The following is a 24,821-nucleotide window of genomic DNA, read 5'->3' as shown; positions in this document are numbered from 1 at the left end:
CAACCCCCAACCTCCCTCCAACTCTCCACCCTTCCCAGCCTTGTTTGTGAGTTATTATCCTTACAAAATGACAAATTTTCTTGCTTCCAAGTTGTGTAAAGAGTCTGGAAGATGGAATGAAATTAATCTTACAGTTGTTTTAAATGTGGTCTGCGAAATTGACTGAGTAGTCATATGTGGAACCCTTGTTCCAATTCTACTCTCTGTAGAATGTTTGTGGAAGTTCAAATACTGGGCTGTGGAGCTCTTTGTGCATTTTAAACGTATTTCTATGGCATTCTGGAATAAAGCCAGGGATTTATCTGGAGAAATATGTCATTTATTATGTTTATTACTCACAACTTAAACATCTTCCTTATTGTGTACCCCCTGTTGTTTAAATAAAACATATGGACACTAGCATTTGATTACAATATAATTTGGTTTATAGATTAGAATTTTGGTTTTTTATACCTGATACTTTAATGTAATCAGAGATTTCTGTGGCTGTTTTCAAACCTCAGTAAATGGTTAAAAAAAGTACAAATAGAGGGAAATACGTTTATTTAGTCACTGGAGAGTTTTAGGGTTTTTAGAACTGGCTGACTGGTGGCTGGGAGTTGTGTATCTCTCTATGCTGTGACTTGAATCTTTGTGCTGGGGCCCTTAGGCTGTTGCCAGGTGGGAACTTGAAATTAACATCTGTGAAACATGAGAAGATCCCCCTCTCTACTCCTCCATCCCTCCTCAAGCCATGGACCTACATGCTTTGGCAATAAATATTCTTTAGCTTCATGAAGTTTGAAGGAATTAAATTCTTGAGTCTGAAGGAAAGGGAGTGTGTTGTTGCATTTCCTTCACTTCTTTCCCAAGCCCAACCTCTGCTCTTTTAACTCCTCATTTTGCCCACCCACTCCTTAGTGGTAAATAACTACTTACCGGGTTATTCTGGTGGTTTAGAAAAAAACCAAGTACAAATCGTTATTGACATTGTTATGAAGGTCGTGACCTGTCACCTGGCATTAATTAATTTCTTCCTCTGAATGATCTTTGTATGACATTTATATCTTTGTGGTGCCATGCACATTCCTGATCCTAGAGAGGATGCAGATTTGGCTCGTTTTTCTAGAGTCCCTCTAAGTTACAGTACTTAGTTACCTAAGAAACATTCTGTGAATTACCAAAGACAGTCAAATATTGACTGTGGACTATACCATGAATATTGTTTCACTCAACCACTGATTTGTTCCTTAATGACACTGAATTTTACTAAAATGAATAATGGCACATTATGGCAATACTCGTTACCTATTATCAATGAAAGAAAGGTAAACGACAGGCAAAGGAATAGGATAGAAAGTACAATAAAGAGGAAAAGAGATATGTAGATCATTTCACTTTTACTCAAGCAGAGGCATTTGGTTTCAGGGTCATCTCTTGGTTCCTCCCTGTGTCAACAAGGTGTATGAATAACAGCAACTTCCATAAGCTCTCTAAGCATCAGTTTCTGTACCTGTGGAGTGCTTAGAAGTCAGTCAGTACTCAGTTTGTAGTGTCAAATAGAAGATGGTATAATATACATAAAGCACTTACTTGGAGCATGACACATAAAGTGAGCTCTCCATAAACATCAGCTTTCATTATTTTCTGATGTATTATGTAGTTTTCCATTGAGTCAGGCAAAGGAAATAACATTCATTCTTTTCATTTTACAAATAAGAAAATTAAAGCCCAATGACCTGCTCAAGTTCACACAGCTAGAAAGAAGCAAAACAAAATATAACACCCAGATATTCTTGTCCCTAATTCAGTTGCATAGATGTGCTACATCATAAGTAAGAGCAAACTATTAATATAAAATGGTTAATATCTGATTGTTTATATAACATGCCTTTGAAAACTAATTTCAGTACTGTGATCAAGTTAATAATACTGAGGCCAAAGTGATGGCTGACTAGGTCCAAGTGTTTCAGACACAAAGCCTGACCACCTGAGTTTGATCTTTGGAATCCTGGTAAAGTTGAAAGGAGAGCAGTGACTCCTGAGAGTTGTTCTCTGACCTCCACATGTGCACTGTGGCATGTGCTCCCCCATCATTCACACACACAAATAATAATGATAAAAATAATCCAATTTTTAAAAATTGAAAGTTTATAGCACTGCATAAACTTTGTTTATATTTTAGAAGCAAATATTTACACTTACTGTTATGCTTTTTTTAAATTTAGTGACAGCTCTCTCTTTAAATTTCTATGCATTTTATCAAACTTTATCTTATTCAAAACTGTTCCTTTATTTAGACACTAAGTAAATATATTGCCATATCCATATTTCGGTTCAACAACCTACATCACAGAAAGTTATGTGCAGTTAAGTTAAAAAGAGGTCAGGACCCCACCACTGGAATCCAGGTCTTTTGCATTCTGACGTGAAGCAGAGTGACGCTGAGGCTGGAAACAGTGTTTGGCAGAGGTTGCTTATGCTCCCCCTGGCCTGCAGTGTTTGAGGGTTGGGTTCCTTGAAACCTTGGCTGCCACATGAGCATGTGAAATGTTCCAGTTCAGACTGAATGCCACACCTGCTACTAAATCTACTCACACTATGATTTCCACTGACAAGCCAGTAGCCAGCAGCATAACTGCAATCTGCATGTTGTCAGAGTCCATCTCAAGGCTAGTCACTCTTTCTTACCGACATCACATACAAGTGATTTAAGCTGCACCTGCACATTACAAATCTGAAGAGTGCCAGAGCCTAGAAGTACTTCCTCCTGACACCCTTTTATTTTCTAAGAGGTCTAGAGAAAAATGATTATTTTCACAAGCCTGATGAGACTGGTTTATTTGTAGGTTGGCTTTTCAACATTAAGTCAGGACTTCGGGTGATTATCTAGCTGTCCATTCTACCATCCTGAATAGATTTCCCCATCAACCAGGGAAAGGGGGTGAATAGGATCTAGGGAAGTCTGAGATAGGTCGGAAGGGGAAAATGTGTGTATAGAAAATCTTCACTTTGGCTGTCTTCTACCTTTTCATCCTTGAATCATCACTACTGTCTTCACTGTCCCTGCACAAGTAGCTTAAGTTTTCTGCTCCATTGGCATTTAACCTACAAAATGTGGATGGACATAGAGCTGTATCCTATGTGGGTGAGTGGGGAATTTTAAAAATATATAATACACAAAATACTTAGAGCAGAGCCTGTCCACTCCTCAGCAGCACCCATCATTTGCTGTCTCTTCTGCTGCTGTGGCTCTTCTGGACGTTGTTTTACAAACTTTGCTTTGGGCACTCTAGTACAAAAATGTATCCCTTCTACAGCCCAGTGGTTTGTCTCCCTAACAACCTCCAAATAATGTACATTATTTTCTAACTGTAAGACTTGATTCCTCAGACTTTAAATTAGATAAGCCTGGGTTTCATCTTTTGCTTTGCCGTGTTAATGAGATGCTCTTCCTTATGCCTAGATTTTTTTTCTTGGTTTCCAAGGCTGCTGAAATGCATTTGTGAACTTCATAATGCTGCGTAGGCTCAGGTTAAGAATCTGTACTCTGAGCCATGACACAGAAATGGAAAACAGTCTAGGGCCAATGTAAACAGCGAGTAAGATAAGGAAAAGTTAGGAAAAGGAAAAGTGTATGGACTTTCCCTGCAAGGAAATATTCAATCACTTAACTGCATGTCTTTTTCTCCAGTTCTTAAGAGCATCTCTTTTGATATCAAAATATTTAGGTTTCTTTTATACTACTGCTCAATCGATCTGTACTTAGGCAATAAGTCAACATTTTCAAATATTGACTAGGTAAGGACATACAGAAGGAACTTTCCAATAACCAATCCATCAATTAATAAGCAAATATTGACTAAGAAGCAGCTATATGAGAAACTATTTACTCCAGGGTCCATGAGAGACATAAGAAACAAAGCGCAATGTGAAAGTGGGGCTTCAAAGACTGCACTGCGTAAGGAAGGAGCATGAAAATAGCATCTTAGTAATGTCAGACCAGACACCTACTGTACATGATTCCTGGACAAAATAAAATAATGCAAAATTAACAATAACTGTTTTAACAAGTCAGAGGAAGAATAGGGAGAGATCATTTTATACATGACTAGTTAGGTAAGTGTTATGGAGAACAAGGTAAAATTTGAGTTGATTACAGAGGGATTCCACAGCTTAAGACTAGAATGACAGAGGGACATGGCTCTGTTTTAGTCTGGCAAAAGAGCACCAAAACACACACACACACACACACACACACGCACCAAAAACAAAAAAACTTGAACACAGAATAGCTGAAGATAAATAATTAAATGTAAGTTCAATAGGTGCTTTCAAACAAGCTGGGAACTCCTTTTCGTTTGTTCGATATGAGGACAGAAGGTGCCATGGGATACAACATGTTCAGTTTCATAGAAATAGATGTTCACTATCTGTGGAGATAAAAAAATAACTGAGGGTTCAGTAAAATTGAAGATTCTTTTATTTCTTCAGCAAGTATTCACTTAGTGGCTAATATGTTCCAGTTACTATGTAGAAGCTGGATTTTATTAAAGACACTTGAAAGACACAGAAACAAGATAAAAGAATTTGGAGCAGATCAAATCCACTCAGTATGTTCAGTGTAGGACAACAACGGTCAAGTTAGGAGTTCTATCTGGAGGTCTTTGCTTCAGTCTCAGGGAAATTCTATCCCGGTAACATGAACATGCCCAACATGAACATGCCCAACATGAACATGCCCAACATGAACATGCCCAACATTGTTCCGCTGCTCAGGAAGCTGAAATGATACAGTAAAGGTAAGCGTAGCATCTGTTTTGTTTATCGGGCCTTGTGATATGTTCTGTTGAAAAGAATTATCTCAATTAAGGGTCATGATACACTTGGTGTTTAGGTGCAAACATAATCAGTTTTCATGATCATTTTTAAAGGCACAGAGATGATGTATAAGAAAGCCAAAGGCCACGGTCCCTGTGCCGCTCTTTGTGTGCCACATAAGTAGTGGCAGTAGAGTTAACTGCTCTGCTACAATATTATTCCGAAAGAGAACAAAGTGAAGAGTTAGAACAACAAAAGGAAAGAGTTGGCTAAAGCTCTGCTGCATGTGAGTCCCAGCATTGGGGAGGGAAAGGCCGGCAGATCTCTGTGAGATCTACATATCAAGTTCTACATATCAAGTACTAAACCAGTGGGGCTACAGGGAGACCTTATCTCAAAAACACAAAAATGAAAACCAAAAAAAAAACCAAAAAATTCTCCAAAATTTACCATTTTATATGAGTTCAATTCATAGGATAGTTAATGTGTATTCTCTTCTCTACTAAGTGTTGGAAGAAATGTTGACATTTCACAGGTGAGTCCGGCTTTGGACCTGCAATTATTAGAAGTAGAAACTCTAATAGAGATAGGAAGAGATGAAATCAGCCATTACCTGGAAGAGAGCTCCTGGACCCTTTTCCTGCCTGTTCATAGTAGCTGACTCAAATTTCTGGAAAGGCCTGCCTCCGAACCTGCCACAGCAGGCTCCTGTGGTAGTGTTCAATAAAGAACAATGTCTGGTATAAAGACTAAATTTGAGGCTAAACATATACAAGACGCAAAAAAGAGTGTACAGGATTGGCATAGGGATGCAGCTCAGTGACAGAGTTCTTGTCTAGCATGTACAAGGCCTTGGATTCAATGCCCAGCCCTATATTTAGTTTTTTTTTTTTAAATGTAGTGTTTAAATTATGAAAAGCAAATAATACCCTGTATTTTCCCTTTCCTTCAACAAAGTTTTTTCCTCTGCACTGGGCCTATAGAAGTAGCACCATGCGCGAAGAGAGGACATAGACTCTGTGGCCAGATTGCTGAAAAGTGATTTTCTACTCTGTCCATGATCACTTGTGTGACCTTAAGCCACTTGTCTATTAATAAGATGAGCTCCTTTACACGTGGATAAAATGAGTCAATGGTATAAAAAGGGTCTCAACAAATCTGTCATAAAGGACAAGGTATGTTAAGTTCATGCCAATTCAGACAGGATTGAGGATTTTTAAGAATTACTTTCTTCTTCTTCTGGCCTTTCTTTCATACCCCAGCCTGTAAACTAACATCCTGTTGACTTTGGAGCTTTCAGATGCAGATCATGTCTGCAGTGTGTACTTAATGCAGGGCACCTATTTGGTTTGTGAATATTCTCCTTTCAATTTGCCCTGTATCCTAGGAAAAATAAATGCTCAACTGCCAAAGCAGCCTTCCAGAATTTATGAAGGCAAATGAATGAAAGGTCTTATTCTAAAATCAGTACTGTAAAATAATGACTTCGTTTAAGAACCTTTTCTGAGATATTCTGCAGTCCCCTGAGAGCTGCCGGATTGGAATCAAGCTGTCCCATCAATGGTAGTAACACACCCCTTGTCATCTGCCTGGTTGAGGCTATTGCTTTAGAAATTCATGAAATGAAATTCTGATTCAGATTGGCATTAACATGACAACATGAAGCAACTTTCCATTAGAATCCTATGAGTGTTTTTAGTGTGGAGACAATTCTGTTTCTTGAACAAATTCATTTCAATTACTTGAGGAATATGGGTTGGCAATAACTTACGTGCCTGTTTTTTATAGAACGAGGCTTAGGCTTATCATTTATAGAGACACTAAATCACCAACATGCAAACACACTTGATAATTATGAGCTTGTGGGGACAACAAAAGAAAAATTGGGGCATGATCACATTTGGCTTGGTGTTTTAGTTTTAAATCTCTTTGGAGCTTTCTTCATCAAAAGATTGGCTTCTCATGAAACATCTTTATTCCTGGAGGCCAGTTTCAATAGCTTCCCTAGCATTACTCATGGCCTAAGATAATACAAACCCAACTAAAAACCAAGTGCTTAATTCCTCCCACAGGCCAAGAACTGTGGAATTTTCTGCTATCAAAACCTCTTCTAAATAGGTGGTTTGTTTACCCGCTGAAAGATAAGAACATTATGTGTCACAGAGTGAAAGAGACTGGGAGATTACAGGAAATACTGTGTAGATTCTGTTTTTAGTCCTGTGTAGTGGCATAGCTTGAGTTTTGCCAGCTGGCGATTAAAAATGTAATGGTACCAACATTACACCGACAAGTGTTTAATGATGCCAGATGTTATTGCTAATCTGGAGATTTGTCTTCTTTTTTGGCTGGGGGGAAGAGGGTGTTGTACTTTTTACTGTGGTAAAAAAGGTTCAGTTCCTAGGATCTGCATGGCAGCTAACAACCACAGAAAACTACAGTTCCAGGGATCCAACAGCCTCTTCTGTCCTCTGTGGGCATTGTATGACATGGGTGCACTCACATACATGCAGGCAATACACTCATACACATAAAATATAAATAACAATTAAAATATTTTTTTAAATATGCACGGTATAAATATTACCATTTTATACTTAAAATGCTTATGTTGCACAAAAATATATATTAGCAGAGTCATGTAACCATCACAATGATCAATTTCCATACATTTCTCGTCATCCTATGCAGAAGTTCCGTAGCAGCTCTTAGGCACCACATTTCCATCTCTCCCAAATTCTTTTATCTTCAATTGTACTTCTGCTTCCACAAATCTTCCCATTTTCAGACATAGACTAGAATCATAACAGACATTTGATTTGGAGGTTTGCATATTTTTGGAGGAGAGGCTGGATATTCTTTTCAAACTTAAATAGAAAAATATAATGAAAAGAAACTGTGCAGTGCAACAAAGGAGACAACACTATGCTACTTCGGGGAAGGGCCTTTGGAAGACAGTCTTGGAGCCAGCCTATAAGTCCTGACAGGTCACATGGGTCTCAAGCTAACTTTCCTTATTCTGAATGTGGAACTTGAAATGTTTATCAATCTTTATGAAAATAAACACCCAATACAAATATAATAATTGCAAGGTGCAGATTTCTGTAAAAAACAATCCCTCCAAGAAGCCTTAACAACATCAAATATGTGTTAATAAAATGCCCATTCTGGGTCTAATATTTGCAGTTAAATATTCTAGCTCTGTACTCAGCATTTGTAGGAAAGCTTCAGGAATACACCTGCCTTGCTTCAGCAGATCTGTTAAATAGTAGGCCATGTCTTCATGACTACACAGTACCGCTAAAGTAACAGTATAGTAAAACAAAAATTTTAATCTTGGCCTCACTAGAAACATTCAATACACCAACTAGCTATTTTCTGAAAATAGTACAGTTTTGCTAATGTCTTCCTGACAGAATAGCATTGATAGAGATTTTTTAAAACTTCAATATACAGAAATTGTAAATATTTAATTCTAAGCAACATAATAGTTCAAATATTGTGTAAACTTTCTTAGAATAAAAGTGAGCGACAAAGTTGCTTTGGGAGAAATAGAATGTCTTTTACTCTCATTTTAAACATTTGATATTTTATTTATGTGTACATGTGTGTGCCTATGTGCTTATGTGCATTATATGTGTACATGTTCCTGCAGAGACCAGAAGAGGACATCAGATCCCTTGAGACTAGAATTATAAGTGGTTTTGATCCACTGGAGGTGAGTGTTGGGAAATGAACCTAGGTCCTATGCAAGAGCAGTAAGTGATCATAATTGATAAAGATGAACCATTTCTCTACTCCTGTTATTGCCATTTTAAAAATCATGATTTATTTCACCCCAACTTAATTAATGCTGGAGCCTCTAGAATACACGCTCTCTAGAGGTGGGATATTGCCCTTTCTGTTCCCTGTGGTAATCTTCCTGTCTATCAGGCATGGCATGTGGTGAACTGGGTAAATTAAATAGCTGTGGACTCTTACCCTAAAGTACCTAAGGTTCTGCAAACCCCGAAGCACACATTTCACTTTTCCATGTTATGTCCTTTAAGCCTCTAAAAGAGTGTATTCACTGCCAATGGCCTATGAATGATGGCATAAGATCAATCCAAGTTTGATCCAAGCAGAACACTCCTTTAGAGTGTTAATTTTGGATGTCTCAGTTCTGGTTTGCCCGTCACATTCCAGAGCTGAGGCTTCAACACCCAAATTTTTCATCAAGGACAAATGTCCTGGACACCTACACAGCAAAGCCTCATGTGTGTGCTCATTCTCACCATCTTGCCATTTCTGTTTCCATACCACAAGTCTCTTGCAGCTGCATCATTTCTTTCATCACTCTCATTTTTCCCAAAATTCAGTTATCCTCCAAATTTAGTCAGCGGGAACTAGACTGATAGTTCAGGAGTTAAGAGTCCATACTTCTCTTACAGGGGATCTGAGTTCAGTTTCCAGAACTTTTTTGGGCAGTTCACAATTATGTGTTATTCCAGCTCCCCTAGGGGATCAGATGCTTTCTTCTGGCCTCCACAGGCACCTGCAGTCATGTGAACATTCTAACAAGAGACACAAACATACACATAATTAAAAATAAAATAAATCCTTTTAAAATTTTTCAGCCATTTGATTACTAGCTTCATAACATTTTATCACCTCCTCTTTCTGCCTCTTTTATATGAAAGTCTTGAAAAATCACATCATTCTGTGGTAGTTATATTTTCTGTGATACATAAAAGGACATAATAAAACCACTGTGTTACATAGAATCGCATCGTTTCTTATTTTAGATTTTAGAAAAAAAGTAAAAATAATTAACACATTGTTTCTAAACAAATTTCTAAGATATTATGATGGCATTTAACTCGTAACAGATTTCAGGCATCTGGACATCCATGTCCAGGCTTTCCATCTAAAGTTTGTTTGTTGGGTGCAGATAAAACATGTTCTTTGTTTCCACACGTGCGGAGCAATTGAATCTATGTACTCAGTGTTGTAGAGGATTCATGGTAACAGCAATTAGAATGTTAAAGGAACCTGTACCCTCTGTATTCCAGACTCTTTCTGGATCCCAAGCTGATTATCTGTAGTGCTTCTACTCTCTGGATTCATTTTGAACAATGTTGAACACGTCCCATATTAGTAATTCCCTGAAAGATTCCCTTATTTTGTGCCTTATCCCAGTCTTGTAATAACAAACTTAATACTTTTATTTATACTTTAGTCCATAGAAGCCAGTGTTCTTAACCGCTGAGCCATCTCTCTAGTCCCTCAGACCTGAAATTTTATTTTTTAAGATGGTTTTTTCCCTCTAAACCCCTTCAAATACAGTATTTGTGTACGCAAACTCGTGTGTGTGTGTGTGTGTGTGTGTGTGTGTGTGTGTGTGTGTGTGTGTCAGGGCTTAGGTATGGAGATTAGAGGAAAAATTGTGGGAGTCAGTTTTGTCCTTCTACCATGTTGATTCTGAGCATCAAAATAGGTGGTGTTTCGCTGCCATGTCTAGATAGGCCTTAACACAATGTTTTCAAATTCATCAAATGAAAGAGCTAAGTTTATACAAGTGGTTGAGGAACAAAAGTTAGCAAGCATCTTTGTAGAAGGCTCCTTTGAAAAGAAAACATAAGCTGGATATAGAGTGGCAAACACAGCCAGCACATCTGTCCCTAATTTTATAACAATTTATTCCTCTAATACTGAATATTCCTTTTTTAATGCTCCACACATACCTTACACTCAACATGTCCTAAAGCTAAGCCTGTCATTATTTACCACACTCATATGTTTCCTCTCCTGCTTCCCACACGGGAAATGTTAAATCAACCTGTTCACCCCCTCAGACTAAATAGATAGCAGTTGTTTTTGCTAACCTCTATTCCTCCTACCTCACTGGCCTCAGAATTTTTCAAGTGATGTCCCTTTTATCCTTTTTGATATTCTTTTCATTGAAGTCTCCTTCATTGTCTCAAATAAATTACCGCTACAATCTTCCTCTAATATTGTTTCTCTCCAATCTATCATCTACAAAGCTACCAGAGTGATCCATGAAAACTAACAATATTATTGTATCTGTTGCGCAAAGGTCTTCAAAATCTACATGAATATTAGAGTAGTTTAACTTGATTTTTGTTTAATTTCTCCATCAATTGGAAGACTTAACAATGAGCAAATACTCGTATGCTAAATAAAAGATGAAAAAATGTTCTTGTTATTTAAAACTGTATAACTTAACTTGGGTTTCTTTCATTCATTAAAAACTACTAAACTTGTCAGGGGTGGTGGTGCACGCTTTTAATTCCAGCACTTGGGACACAGAGGCAGGTGGATCTCTGTGAGTTCAAGGCCAGCATGGTCTACATAGTGAGTTCCAGGACAGCTGGGGCTACAGGGAGACCCTGTCTCAAAAAGACCGAAAAAAAAAAAAACTACTAAACTTGTCTCTGTACTGCAGTTCCTTCTTTACACAATCCAGTGCTGTCCAGTCAAATATCAGATGCCATGTATGGTTGATATTGGTACTGTCTTGAATGGTGACCATTAGCCACATCTGGCTACTGAACAACTGAAATGTAGCTAGGGTGAGTGTGGAACTTAATGCTTATCTTATTTAATTTTAAATAATTAACATTTTTAACTTTCATAGCCACATATTTCTGTGGTCCTCTTCCTGTATAAGACTAAAGCAAACCACATTACCTTAAATATGAAATTAATGTTCTATTCATACTTAAGTCTCCAGTCTCCTCTACTAATTTTTCCTTTCCTGTCTTCTGTAAACACCAGTCACACTGAATAACTGGAGGTTCCCACATGTGTCAATTGCTTTGCTTTGTGCCACCTGGTTCATATTTATACTTTTATTTCCTTTAATGAATCAAATTTACTTTATATTTCAATGTGCATATGAAATATAACTTCTCCAGGAAGTGTGACTTTAATCTTGCTATTGTGTGAGTCTCAGTAGTGACTGCTTCTTGCTATCATTCACACTAGATAGTTCTCAGGACAAATGTTCTCAAATCAACTGTAGCATCCAATTGTTCTCGCTTTATATTTTCTCCAGAGATATAAAATAATGCATCTAGTAAATTTCTTGAAGATAAAGATAATCCACATTAATGACAAAAACAATAGATACTTGATTCATGATAAATAAACATGCTGAGTGAGTGAATGGATATTTGGGTTTAGGGTGCTGCTTAATTTAAAAAATAGTTACATGGACTTAAAAGTTTCTATTCTGAAATACCTAAGGACTATATTATCAGAGTCTATTACAGTTTGGTAGAGACAAATATTCATTTCATTTTATAACCTAACATTTTAAAATTACAATGTATCAAAATAGCATTTGAAACAAGTTGTATTTTGGAGCTGTGAGCTTATAGTTTCCTTTAAACTTTTTTAGTTACACTTACTGTTTATTGTGTGTATGGGTGTCCACATACTTGTGCAGATTGGACTACAGTTTGTGAGAGTTGGTTCTCTGTTTCTACCATGCTTGTGCCAAGGCTCTAATTCACCAGGCTTGGGGGGAACACCGCTGCCTCCTAGGCATCTCCGCAGCCCAGTGTAGCTTCCTTCTTACTTCCATCAGCTGATCTACCTATACAATATTATTTGAGATAATGCAAAAAAAGGGAATTTGAGAAACTATGGCTGTGAAATCTGGTGCCACCTACTTCTATTACAACTGGCCTCAATGACAGCCTTGATTATCAACTATTAAAGCACAGAAGAGCAGGGTAAAACTGTTCATGTGCATGCCCTAATTTTGCTATTTTAACAAGCTTTCTGTGGAAAAACGTAGGAATTGCTAGGTTAAGAGAGCTTATTTTATAGCTTTGAACAATCAAAATAGTTCAAGATTGTCAAATGCCAACATTTGATTGTCCTTTTGTAACATCTTTGCCTTTTATAGATAATTGTTGACTAAATATGGTTGATCGCCAAAAGAATATCATTCTTCCTGTCTGTGTGACGAATAGAATCATGAATCATGTAGGCACATAATTTATGCATTCAGAGTGATCCACTACTTCATGTTTTTACTTGCATTAAATTATACCCTGAAGATAAGTGCAATATGATCTAACTCCTTTTTCTCTGGTTTCATACAAACATAGAACTCCTTGATTTACAGTGTGGGTAAATATTAATATTCACAAGTTATTCTTTATTCCAAAGAAAAAGAATATTAGCTTGAGGAAAGTAATTCTTAAAACTTATTTTATGAAATTTTCTATCTATTAACAAATGAAATTGCAATATCTATAATGCAGTTTTGACAGACAAGTATACTGCTTTAGAAATCATGTTTTTTCAAAATCTAATTATCCTTACATTCATGCATATAAAGTAGAATCTGATGATAACTATTAATGCATATTCTGTGTGATGTGGTTAATATTAGCCATAAGGGAAAATTTCCCCAATAACTCAACATTATTCAATCTACCTCTTATTTATGTTTACTCTTTGCCAACACAAAAACATGTACGTTGTATATTGTTTTTACATGGCCATGATAAAGTGTAAATTCTGTAGGTAAACTCTTCACAGGAAGACCTAGCACTGAGATATAAGCTCATGCTACAACAAAACCTTAAAATATTAGGTACTGGATCTTGGACTGAATTGGGAAGCCATTTCAAACGTCTCAATAACGGAAAGGAACAGAGAACGCAAGGCTGGAGATATGGAAACCATCAGCTACTCACAGTGAGAAGCTACTGCTACATCTTAGAAATTAGTAAATGAATCCTATGAACATGAAGATTTGGGCTAGATGACTTCCAGAAAATATCTTGAAACAGGATGCGTTTGCTTTTATCTGCACACAGTAACTTATTAAAAGAACTATGGTGTTTTCTTAATCATTCTCATTAGGAATCCTAGCTTTTTCATTACCTTATTACTATGAGACCATGAAAAGTTTTCTTCTCTAAGACTTGGTTTGTAAAATCATGTTCAAAGTGAGGAAAACAAACACCCTAATTCAGGAGGATATTGTGGAGTTTTTCCTTTTAGATAAATAATATGTTGTACAGAAACATGTTGACTTAAGTTAGCAGTCAACTCCCAAATACCATAATACATTAAGTCAGTGAATATTTTTCAGTTATTATTTGTGGTAGTTACAATGAAGCAGAATACATCAAAGCCATAAAAATCTCAGTAAACTTCAGTCTCCATAAGGCAGGGTGCTTCTATCCATCTTGCTCAGTGTTTACCTATTACATGACAGGCACACGCACATGTACTGGTGAATCAACAAAAATGACAGCACAGAATAAGACCAGGAAGAGGACTGGTGAGACACTCTTCTATCTTGAAACAAATTCTTGTAATGAACTAGGTACAGAGATACTGGTCACCCAAAGGGGGCATGCCTTTTCCAAGAGGACGACTCTTACCTACTTGCAACAGTCTAGTGCCATTTTAGAATATCAAATTTGAAAATTTAGATTCTCATATAAAATTTACCAGTTCTAAATTTTCTACAACACTCCAAAGTCTAACAAAATATTTATCAGTAGGAAGAACAGGAAAGCCTTGAAAATGAAAACAAAGACATTAGTTACTAGATGTCTACTTTATATCAAGTTTCTGTATATCTGTAGACAGTTTAGGTGCTGCCCCAAATATCCACACCCATAAATGGAAGAGAGAGCTGTCCTTCTCTGCCCAAAGTGTGATCCTTTTTCTAATTCACCTGCCTACAATAAAGTTTTTGAACTCCCACCAGAGCTTCTTCTACAAAGCCTCATGACAATACTGAAAGTGATACTTTCTTCTGTTCACAAAAGCAACTTATAGGTCCCCTGAGAGGAAAAGATTTTGGATTTTCAGGTCAGTCTAAATAAAATTAGAGGTATTACTTGATTACTAAAAACAAAATCAGGGGCTGGAGACATGGCTCAGTGGTTAAGAACACTAGCTGTTCTTACAGAAGACCCAGGTTCAAATCCCAGCACCCACATGGCAGCTAACAACTGTCTGTAACTCTAGTTCCAGGTGATCTGACGGCCTCTTCTGGCCTCTGTGGGTATTGCACAGGTGCACTTAACTACATGCAGGCAATACACACATACACATAAAATAAAAATGATAAATAAAATGTTTAAAAAAACAAAATCAATTCTTATTCTAAATCAAATGACTGTTAGTATTTTTCATTTATTTGAAGTACTAATTATTTGAAAAATTTGTAAAAGCTTTCGAAATAGGCCTAGAAAACTGTTCTCCAATATTAATGAGATGTTTTTTAGGCAGTAGAGCTAGTCATTGGTTATGAGAAAAGGCACTGTACTCATATGAACAAATCCACTTACATAGAAGAAAATATGGATATTAAGGACTTTAAAAAATGGTATCTGTCACATGCCTTTAATCCCAGCACTTGGGAGGCAGAGGCAGGCAGATCTTTATGAATTCGAGTCCAGGCTGGTCTACATAGTGAGTTCCAGGACAGCTGGGGCTACAGGGAAACCCTGTCTCAAAAAGACAAAAAAGAAAAAAAAGTGATATCCATGTAGACTTGGAAACCCCCAGGTGTCTGATTTAACTGAGGCTTTCCTAACAGGAGATCATATTTACATTACAGCTGTTCAGGAAACACTACCTTCTATTTATATATATACTGCCTTTATTTATACTGCACTTTTTTCTTTCTGGATGGTTACTCAAAATTTTGCAACCAAGTTGGTGAACTAGTACATAAAATATTTATCACTGGTCTCATGTACACTTTCTGGGGAGTTTTGATTTCATCAAAGAATGTCTGCAGATGTGCTCTGTAAGCTGCTTTTGCTGGACTCACTAGTAGGAAAAAATGCTCAGTTCCTAAAAGCTTCATCCCAGAACTCCATATCATGTCTGACAGCATCCATAGTGGTTTTATGGGGCAGATGGCCTGGGGAAGGCTTTCCAAATTCTAGCCTTCAGACACTAAAGAAAGAGTAAAGATTGCAGGGATGTGTAAGCCAGGAAATAAAACATGTCCTGAGGACCCAGAACACTGGGTCAAAGCACAGCGCATCTTTCACAAAGTTGCTCTCTTAAGGAGCTAGGGAAAAAAAAAATGTTGTAAGGATGAATTATACGTACCTATAAATTATCATGAAGAAATCAAACGGCAACAAGCATCATTGAAAATATCGTAATGCTATCCCACCTGACATTCAGGTCCTCTGATTGTGACTGATTCCTTCCAATATTAGATTAAAAACATCAGATTTTGACTAACTGGAATAGACATGAGACAGCTCCATTCGAATGGGCAATTTGTGTCCACAAGGTCATAATTAACCAAAAGTACTAATAGTCATTTTTTACTAGTTCCTAAAATAAAGCAAGTCAGTCTTCATGTTGGATATTTTCACCAAATGCTTTGGTTTAGTGTTAGATTAAAAGGTAGAGTTAAATGGACATGATACATTGTTTTAGAGTTCTTTTGCTTTGGAGTAATCTATATTTTTGTAACCCATTTTTACTGACGGAGCCACAGAATGACAGTGTGGTTTAAAATTGCCAAGAAAGCACAATGTGTTCAGGAAAACCTGCCAGGGAAATGCTCTTTCTGTTCCATCTTACTGCATTTCCCTGCACTCGGCAGTTTCCTGAAGTAAACGGTTTTATTTTCCAATCTCCTTTCTCTGAGCCCTTCCATGTGTTATTAAGGAAGTATGTCAGTGTGTGTAACCCATTGGTCTGTCACTGAAGTGCATGAGGAATTCCTGTCACCTTCTTTCCAATGGGGCCCTTGGGTCTCAGACTTTGATTCGACCTCTATACATTGGAATTCTGGGCTTCAGGTGTTTCTCTTTGTAGTCTATATTAGTTTCTTATTGTTGCTAAAACTTTCTTTGCTTTCCCAACGTTCAGTAAATTGCAAAAAATTTAGAAGTCTGAAACAGCATGCATTCATCTTACAGTCCTAGAAGTGAGGATTGAAGGCTCTTGCTGGACTGAGAGAAGGGTGCAGATAGGACTGCATTTTTTCTGGAGGCTCTAGAAACTTTTCTCTCATCTCTCTAGCATTCCCTGGGCTACCGCTGTCCTCTGGCTAATAGTCCACTTCCATTGTGAAAGCCAGAGAAAGTCGATCTAGTCTTTCTTCCAACACAACTCTGTGACATTGCCTCCCATGCTCTTTCTTTCCACATTTGATGACACTCAGGATTACACTGAGCCCACCTGGATACTCTCCTTATGTTCAGGTCGACTAATTGCTACATTAACTCTCAGTTGGTGGGTGATATATTCTCGGTTCAGAGCTTAGGACATTGGTCTCCTTGAAGGATTAGTCTGCCTACCACAGAGTCTGACCCAAACTTAGACGCACTGCTTCTGTGGTTCTTGCACATATAGTATCATCTATTGAAGATAGAATTTCCTGATTAGAAAAAGTAGAACATTTTTGCCTGGTTGTACTGATAACTACTACAGCATTATATTAAAACATTATGCCTGGAATTGCGTTCTGCAAATGGAATTAAATTACTTTAAGTTTTTAAACACTGGAGAATTCTTTCCTTTAAAACTTTTAATGGATAGGAAATGTTAAGACAAGCTGCCAAGTCACATAAATTAACTTCTTTGTTAATGTCTGTGAGTCAGGAGAGATGACACTGTCAGGCGATGTACATAAACATGAGTGTTTTCATCTGTGTGTAGACCATGGACCATCTCTACATGGTCCAGAAAAAAAATGTGGCCGGGGTATTTGGCAGGTTTCCTCTGCTTCTGACTCTGGATTGAGCTCTGGTCACACTCTTGAGTTATAGGGATTCTCAAGTAAAGATCGATCTGTTTTCACTTGGGTGACCTTAGACAGCTCCCCCAAGTCAGGCGGCACCCAGGCAAGTTTGTCCAGCACACACTCGTCAAACTTTGTCTTCTGTTTGCAGCAGTGATGAAATAGCTACAGGTTGGAAAAATCAAGGCAGGTCGAATATTCTGTGTAAGGCTCTACACAGTGACACTTGAATTCCAGCACACACTTGTTGACCAGTTTGCCCTTCTCAAGACAGCACCTCAGGTCCTTCTTATCCAAGTAGCCAACCATGAACTCCTTGACTTTATCACATGGACTCCCACAGCGATCGGCCTGCAGCTTTAAACAAGGCAGAGTTTCACCTCCTCCTCTTTCAGAGTCTCCAAGTGGGCAACTGCTGTATCCCAGGCATGACCACGACAGCCTCAACCCTGACCAGGATGCCTGGGCAACAGAGCTATCACCCCTGTCTCTTTCAGTTCCCACTTTGACCACAGAGATGGCCCAACATTGGAGAATGTTTTATGTGTTCATTTTTCTTGTCTCTGTTTCCTAGAGTTATGGGAGACAGCAAGCACCAGGAAGCTGGTTTGCTCTTTGCAGACCTCAGATTTCCCTTACTGTGCCATGGGAATGCCTAAATTGGAGCAATGGATTTAAAAAGTAGAACATTCTGGATCCATTCATCCATACCCAAGCCACACACATCCTCCTGTGCAAATTTTCTTGGCAATAAAGCTGCTGTGTTATACCACAACTGAATAATCTATGTCCAAAAGAAATTTGGTTATTACTCGCTGAAAATTCAATACCCTCTCTATACCGACATCTTGGATCAATATTCTAGTTCCCATCTGGAACCCACACGAGCTTGATACCAATGCTTTCCATTACTTTGTTTGTTGTTTGTTTGCTTGCTTTTGCTTTTGTTTGGGATGCGGTCTCACATAGTAGCCTTGGCTGACCTAGAAGTCACTATTGTAGACCAGACTGGCCTTGAACTCAGAAGTCTGCCCGTCTCTGTCTTCTGAGTGCTGGGATTAACCATGCCTGGCAGAGCCTTTAATTATTTTCACCTATAGGCTGCAATTTTCCTAAGGTTTAACTAATTTTATAAATCTATATTAGTCACTTGGCACTGCTGTGACAAGATACATGGCATGAGTATCTCAAAAGAAAGAAGTTGTATATTGGGTCACAATTGCTGAGATTTCAGTTCACAGCCTCTTTTCCCTGTTCCTGGTCTCTGGTGAGACAGAGCATAGGGAAGGCAGAGCTGCTGTGATGATGATGTCCAGGAAGTCAAAGAGTAAAAAGTTAAAGAGGCTATGGCATCCTTCTGAGACAAACTGCCAGTGTGAATCACTTCCTCCAGTTAGGCCACACCTTCTAATAGTCCACTTGGTCATAGATTCATAAGTGGATCAATCCGTGGAAGAAAAGATATTTTACTTTCTGTTTTTGGTCCTGTTTTTTCTTTTTGTTTTTCTTTTATCTTCTTGAGATAGAGTCTACCAGCTGGCCTGGAGTTTGCTACATAGACCAGATTGGCCTCTGTCTCACAGAGATCTTCCTGCCTCTACCACCAAAGTGCTGGAATTAAAGGCATGGACCACCATATCCAGCTTGTTTTACTCTCTTAATAGAACTCTAGCCATATAATAATATTCATATTGTACAGCAGTGCTCATTAGCCATTCTCATTATTTCATACGTGTTAAGATTTCAATAGAAACAGACAGCATTGTTGAACTGAAGAGACTCTGATTGAGAACATGTACAAAAATATGGTCAGGCAATAAAGAAACCAAGAGAGAACAGTTCATATCCAGGAATCAGTATTACTAGGAACAATGACCACCCTTTAAGGTAAAAGAAGGGACCCTGCTCTGAGAATCCAGGAAAAGCTATGACCTTGAACATCAGGTTATTAAACAAATGAGGATGCATGTGCAATGGAACTCAAACAGCAACACAATTACAGTTGGTGGGAAAAGGAATATGAAGCTGATGCTGTCAGTTTTCCATACCTACAGCTTCTACATCCACAGACTGAACCAAGCATTAGAAATATTAAAAGATGTATGACTGCATGGAACATGGTTATTTATTTACATAGCATTTGCTTTGTGTTTGATAATGTAAATGATCTAGAGATGATTTACAGGGTCTAAGAGAATGTGGATAGATGATCTGCAAATATAGTAAGAGTCTATTTAAGGAAGTTCAGCATTCACAGATTTAAATATTTACAGGAGTGCTAGTTCCGATCACCCATGGATGCTTAGCTATGGCTTTTTTTCTAGTTTGGGTTTCTGTTGCTGTGATAAACACCATGACCAAAAGCAACTTTGGAGAAAAGGGTATATTTCATCTAACATTTTTAGATGACAGTCTATCACTGAGGGAAGTCAGGGCAGGAACAGAAGGAACCCTGAGGAATGCTGTTTATTGCTTTCTCTTCTCTGGCTTGCTCAGCTACATTTCTTATATAGTCCAGGCCCTCCTGCATAGGAATGGCACTGCCCACAGTGGGCTGGGCTCTCCTCCATCAGTTAATAATTAAGAAAATGCCTCACAGACATAAGCACAGGTCAATCTACAGAGGAAATTCCTCAAATGAGATTCCTCTTTCCCTGATGGCTCTAAGTTTGTGTTAAGGTGACAAAAATTAACCAACACAACTGTGACTTCTCCATCTTTCTTATGAATAGTTCAGGGTGCATCTGAGTCATTTGACCCCATGGAAACAGACAAAGAAAGCACTGTAGCAAGAAAAGTCACCACCACAAGGCCTGATGCAGGACAGAGATGGTTGAGAAATGAAAGAGGAGTAAGTTAAGAATAGCCTACAAGGGATACAAATGCCACAGTTTCTCCCAAAGATAAACTACTAGAGCCATAATTAGTATTTCATTTCTTTTCTCAGTTTCTTAAGAGGAAACTCTGAACAGGAGAAGGTGAATTTATTAAATATAAGTTGCATGTCAATAATAGCCCTCTGTGTCAATGAATTTTACTTAGGGACTACCTTTCACATGACATGGTTGGTAACTTTTAGTGTTGTCATTCACTAAGTTATTGTAGAGAGGGTACGATATTAGCATGACTTGTAATTACAGAGTAAATGCATTCTCATAATATTCTTTATCTATTGTTTTCCAAATAGCCATATAATGCAAAGGCGACAACTGAGGCAATTTTCAGTCTCTGCTTTTCCCTAGCCCAGAGGGTAGCTCTGCATTCCTTTGCAGCGTTATGATGTTAACACTTGGCCTGCTCTGCAGATGGACTCACACAAACAGATGTGAGACCTTTCTTGTAATTTATAATTAATTTGGGAAACTGACACCCCTTCTCTTCCCTGCCCTTGCTCTTCACCTCCTTGGCCCTCTGCTCCCCTCCTTTCTCTAATTTTTCCTCTCCCATGTCTCCCTCTCAGTTCCTAACAAGAGTCCTACTGTGCATCAACCCAGGAAAGCCTGGGATTTCCCTCTGCGTTTCAAATGAACCAACTTTTAGATTTTGAAGAAGTCACAAAACACTAGATACATAATTCTTTTAAAGACAGGCTCTTTAAAATAAAAACACTAAATAGAAGACTTTTTTGGTTTCACTTTTCACTCTGCAAATTCACTTAATCTTGATATGTGTACTAATTCTTTTTTAAGGAATGGTTGGTCTTATAGTTCCTTGCTAAATTAGTAGATGAAAATATTGTTTCAGATAATATGATTGAAAACAGTAAATGATGTTATGATGTTACTATAACTTTTGTAGCATTTTTCCCACATCATAGAACAAAGAATGATGTAAAGTAACAGGTGGAAATCCACTTACCCTTGGGGTTTAGGAATGCCAATAAAATAGCTATGTAATAATATGGTGCAGCTGTGCTTTGGGGCTTAGTAGAGGCTCCAGTTGTGATGTGACACCTGGACAATTTTGCACAACATATTTTCCAAGTTGAAATTTATGTCTAAATATAAGATCTGGCAAATTATAAAATCTATATAGATAATAGATTTTTTAAAGAGGAGATTTATAAAACTTAGAAATTGATTAATAACTACCATTTTATATCCTCTCCAAAGAAAACAAAACAACAGAAAGAAATGGTGTTCAGCTCATCCATAAAATAAGTATATTTCATCTGTCTTTAAGATTTCTATGTCTTTAAATAATAAAATCCTCCAAATATATCAATAGAGGCTATTTGCATATGTAAGCTTGTCTGTGTGCGCAATGCCTACATATGTGAAAATACATGTATGTTTATGGGCACTTAACAATATTAACTATTACTGGAAAGACAGAATTTACAAAACATGAACATTTACAGTATAAGGCTGCTCAGAAAAATCTTGTGCTTAGTGGTTCTGTAACATCAACTATTCCACAACTACTGTATCAGACCCTTACCATGGAAAAAATTTACATGCTTTGAGTAAGCACATTGAATTCAAGGTCAGATTCTTCCTTCGTCCTGCTCTATGGCCTTGCAGATAGTCATGAGACTTTCAGGTTTCAAGTTTCTAAAATGAATAAAGCATACAGGGAGAATGTTTGAAGCCCTTCTGAATTGTGCAAGATATTGTAACTTATTCTAATTTTAGGAATATCTTTGACTCAAAAATGTTCCCTAAATAAATGTGTGGGGTTTTTAAGGCTTTAAACAAATTTCATTATTTAGTGTTATGGGAGGGGTGCAATATTTCATTATTTAGTGGTTTTTATTTATATTTATTTAAGTTTTTGGGAAATTAGTTTCTGTTTTCTCCCTTTTCCCCAAACCCTGACTCATAATTTCCACTATTACTAAGATGGGTTTTTAACTACCAACATGTCTCTTGATCTCTATGAATTATTACCAGATACCTTCGAAATGATAGGATGAAAAGTTTAACTGGTTACTTTATGAAACTGGAGTTTTCAGGAGGCATAGGAAAGGCATATGTCTATGTTAACAAAATGGTAGAACCTAAAGAATTTAGAGCCAAGATACTGGTATTGCTTTGGAAGAGACTAACTAGATTATTGACCTCTGGCTTCCACATCCATGTACACACACCAGAAATTTCTTTCTCTCTCTCTCTCTCTCTCTCTCTCTCTCTCTCTCTCTCTCTCTTCTCTCTGTCTCTTTCTGTGTGTGTATATTTTAATATATTTTATTGAATTTTGTTTATTTCATATACAACATCTTAGTCCTCTTTATATCTCTTTTGCCATCAGCCCCCCTCCCCTAACAGCTTCTCCCACTGGTTGTCATGTATTCTGTCATTTATGTTAAGGCCTATCAAATCAAGTTAGTGTCCCCTGACGTCCCTCAGTGCAAGTTCATCCACTGGGGTCTAGTCAGCCTATCAAGAGTCACTACCTTAAAGAAGATCAGCTTTTCCTCACCCAGTAGTAATCAGTTGCCAAATAGTTCTAGCATATAGGTTCAGTACTGAGACCCTGTCCCTAACTATCTCGATTCAAATTATAGCTCTCCACTTCAGTAATAGGGAAAATTATTCAATTCAGTAACAGTGCATGGTTCATAGGGATATGGTGGTAATTAGACTACCATGGACTACATACAAATACTCAGTGTATGATACCTATTAGCTCATCAATAAATCCTGGCTATGCTCTCAATAAATGTTATAATCCCTTAAAAAAAGATGGCTTTAACTAGCACACAATGTCATACGTTCAGCATACACTATCATACAGAACAGTGTTGATATTCTAAAAGTGCCCTGTAACTGAATGATTCACTCCACTTTCTTATGCCTGCTTCCCTCCAGTGTGCAAATCATTGGTCTCTCTATTGTTTCTAGTTTTGTCTTTTCTAGACTGTCATGTGATTGTAACTATATGACATACAAGTGTTTATTGCTTCTTTCTCCCACAATCATAAACTTAAGGTTCTTCATGCCATTTGTGCTTTGATAACTCATTTCTTTTTATTATTGTGTGATAATCGATTGCATGGATACACCACATTTGTATATCCATTATCCTATTCAAATGCATCTGACTGACTCAAATATTTGTCATTTATGGACAAAATTGCTATCCACATTTGTGGAAAAGGTTTTAGTGTGAGAACAAATTGATAATTCATTTGAGTACTGGTACCTTGTGTGCCGAGTCTTTGTCTTTAACTTTGTAAATGACTGGCAAAGTCAGTCCTACAAAGTTGTTGACCAATTTTGTATTCCTGTCAGCAATGAAAAATTCTGACCAGCAAATGTACTATTTTAATAAATATACTCTAAGGGCTGGAGAGATGGCTCGGTGGTTAAAAACTCTGGTTGTTTTAGCAGAACACCCAAGTTCGAATACCAGCACCCACATGGCAGCTAGCAACTGCCTGTAACTCCAGTCCCAGGGGATCTGACAGCATCTTCTGTTCTCCGTGGGCACTGCATGACACGGGTGCACTTACCTACATGCAGGCAATACATGCATACACATAAATAAAAAAATAAAATAAATAAAATTTTTAAAAATTTTAGAAAGAAATATCTAAATTCAACCAATCTACATGTCTTCTGTGTGTATATAATTTAATAAATTTATGTCAACTTAGACTTCAACTGTAAGAATTCTTCTTACAAAACTAAAAGTGTTTGTTGTAAGGCTTTATTATTTGTACAACTTTTTAAAAAACATTTTATTTATTATTTTTATTTTATGTGTAGGTATTGCCTACATGTACATAAGTGCACCCATGTCCTGCAATGCCCATGAAGGGCAGAAGAGGCTGTCAGACCCCCTGCATCTGGAGTTACAGAGAGTTGTTAGCTGCCATGTGGGTGCTGGGATTTGAACATGGGTCTTCAGCAGTTCTTAGCTGCTGAGCCATCTCTCCAGCCCCTATTTATATAATTTTAAAGATTTCATTATCCCTTAAAATATGCATCTAAGGTGTCTATTGACATGGCAAAATTAGTTTTTGTATATGATTCTTCAAAATTATTACTAGTTATAGGCAATAAATTCTGATACGTTTTGCAAATCAGCTGATTTTGTTATTATACAGATCTCATTAGACTACTGTACTGTGGAGATTTCATTGGTGGAGCTTTCCTGTAACGTCTAAAATGTATTAACTAGCCTCAGATATCTTGTCACTCTGGCTCTTACATTCTTTCTGCATCCTCTTCCACAATGTTCTATGAGACTTAGGTGGTGTAGAGGTCATATTGTAGATGTGCCCCTTAGTGCTAAGTACCTCAATGTCAATAATTCTCTGCACTTT

General features: G+C 37.5%; 1 pseudogene; it reads right to left on the bottom strand.

Moving 5' to 3' along the window:
- Positions 1–17,560: 17,560 nt before the first annotated feature.
- Positions 17,561–17,981, bottom strand: LOC103726561 (annotated as a pseudogene).
- Between the last annotated feature and the right edge of the window lie 6,840 nt (positions 17,982–24,821).

This window comes from Nannospalax galili, unplaced genomic scaffold (genome assembly GCF_000622305.1).
Source record: "Nannospalax galili isolate Female #2095 unplaced genomic scaffold, S.galili_v1.0 scaffold191, whole genome shotgun sequence".
Classification (NCBI taxonomy): Eukaryota; Metazoa; Chordata; class Mammalia; order Rodentia; family Spalacidae; genus Nannospalax; species Nannospalax galili.
The sequence above is the reverse complement of the archived record's forward strand: the minus strand, read 5'-3'. Positions and strand labels throughout refer to the sequence as shown.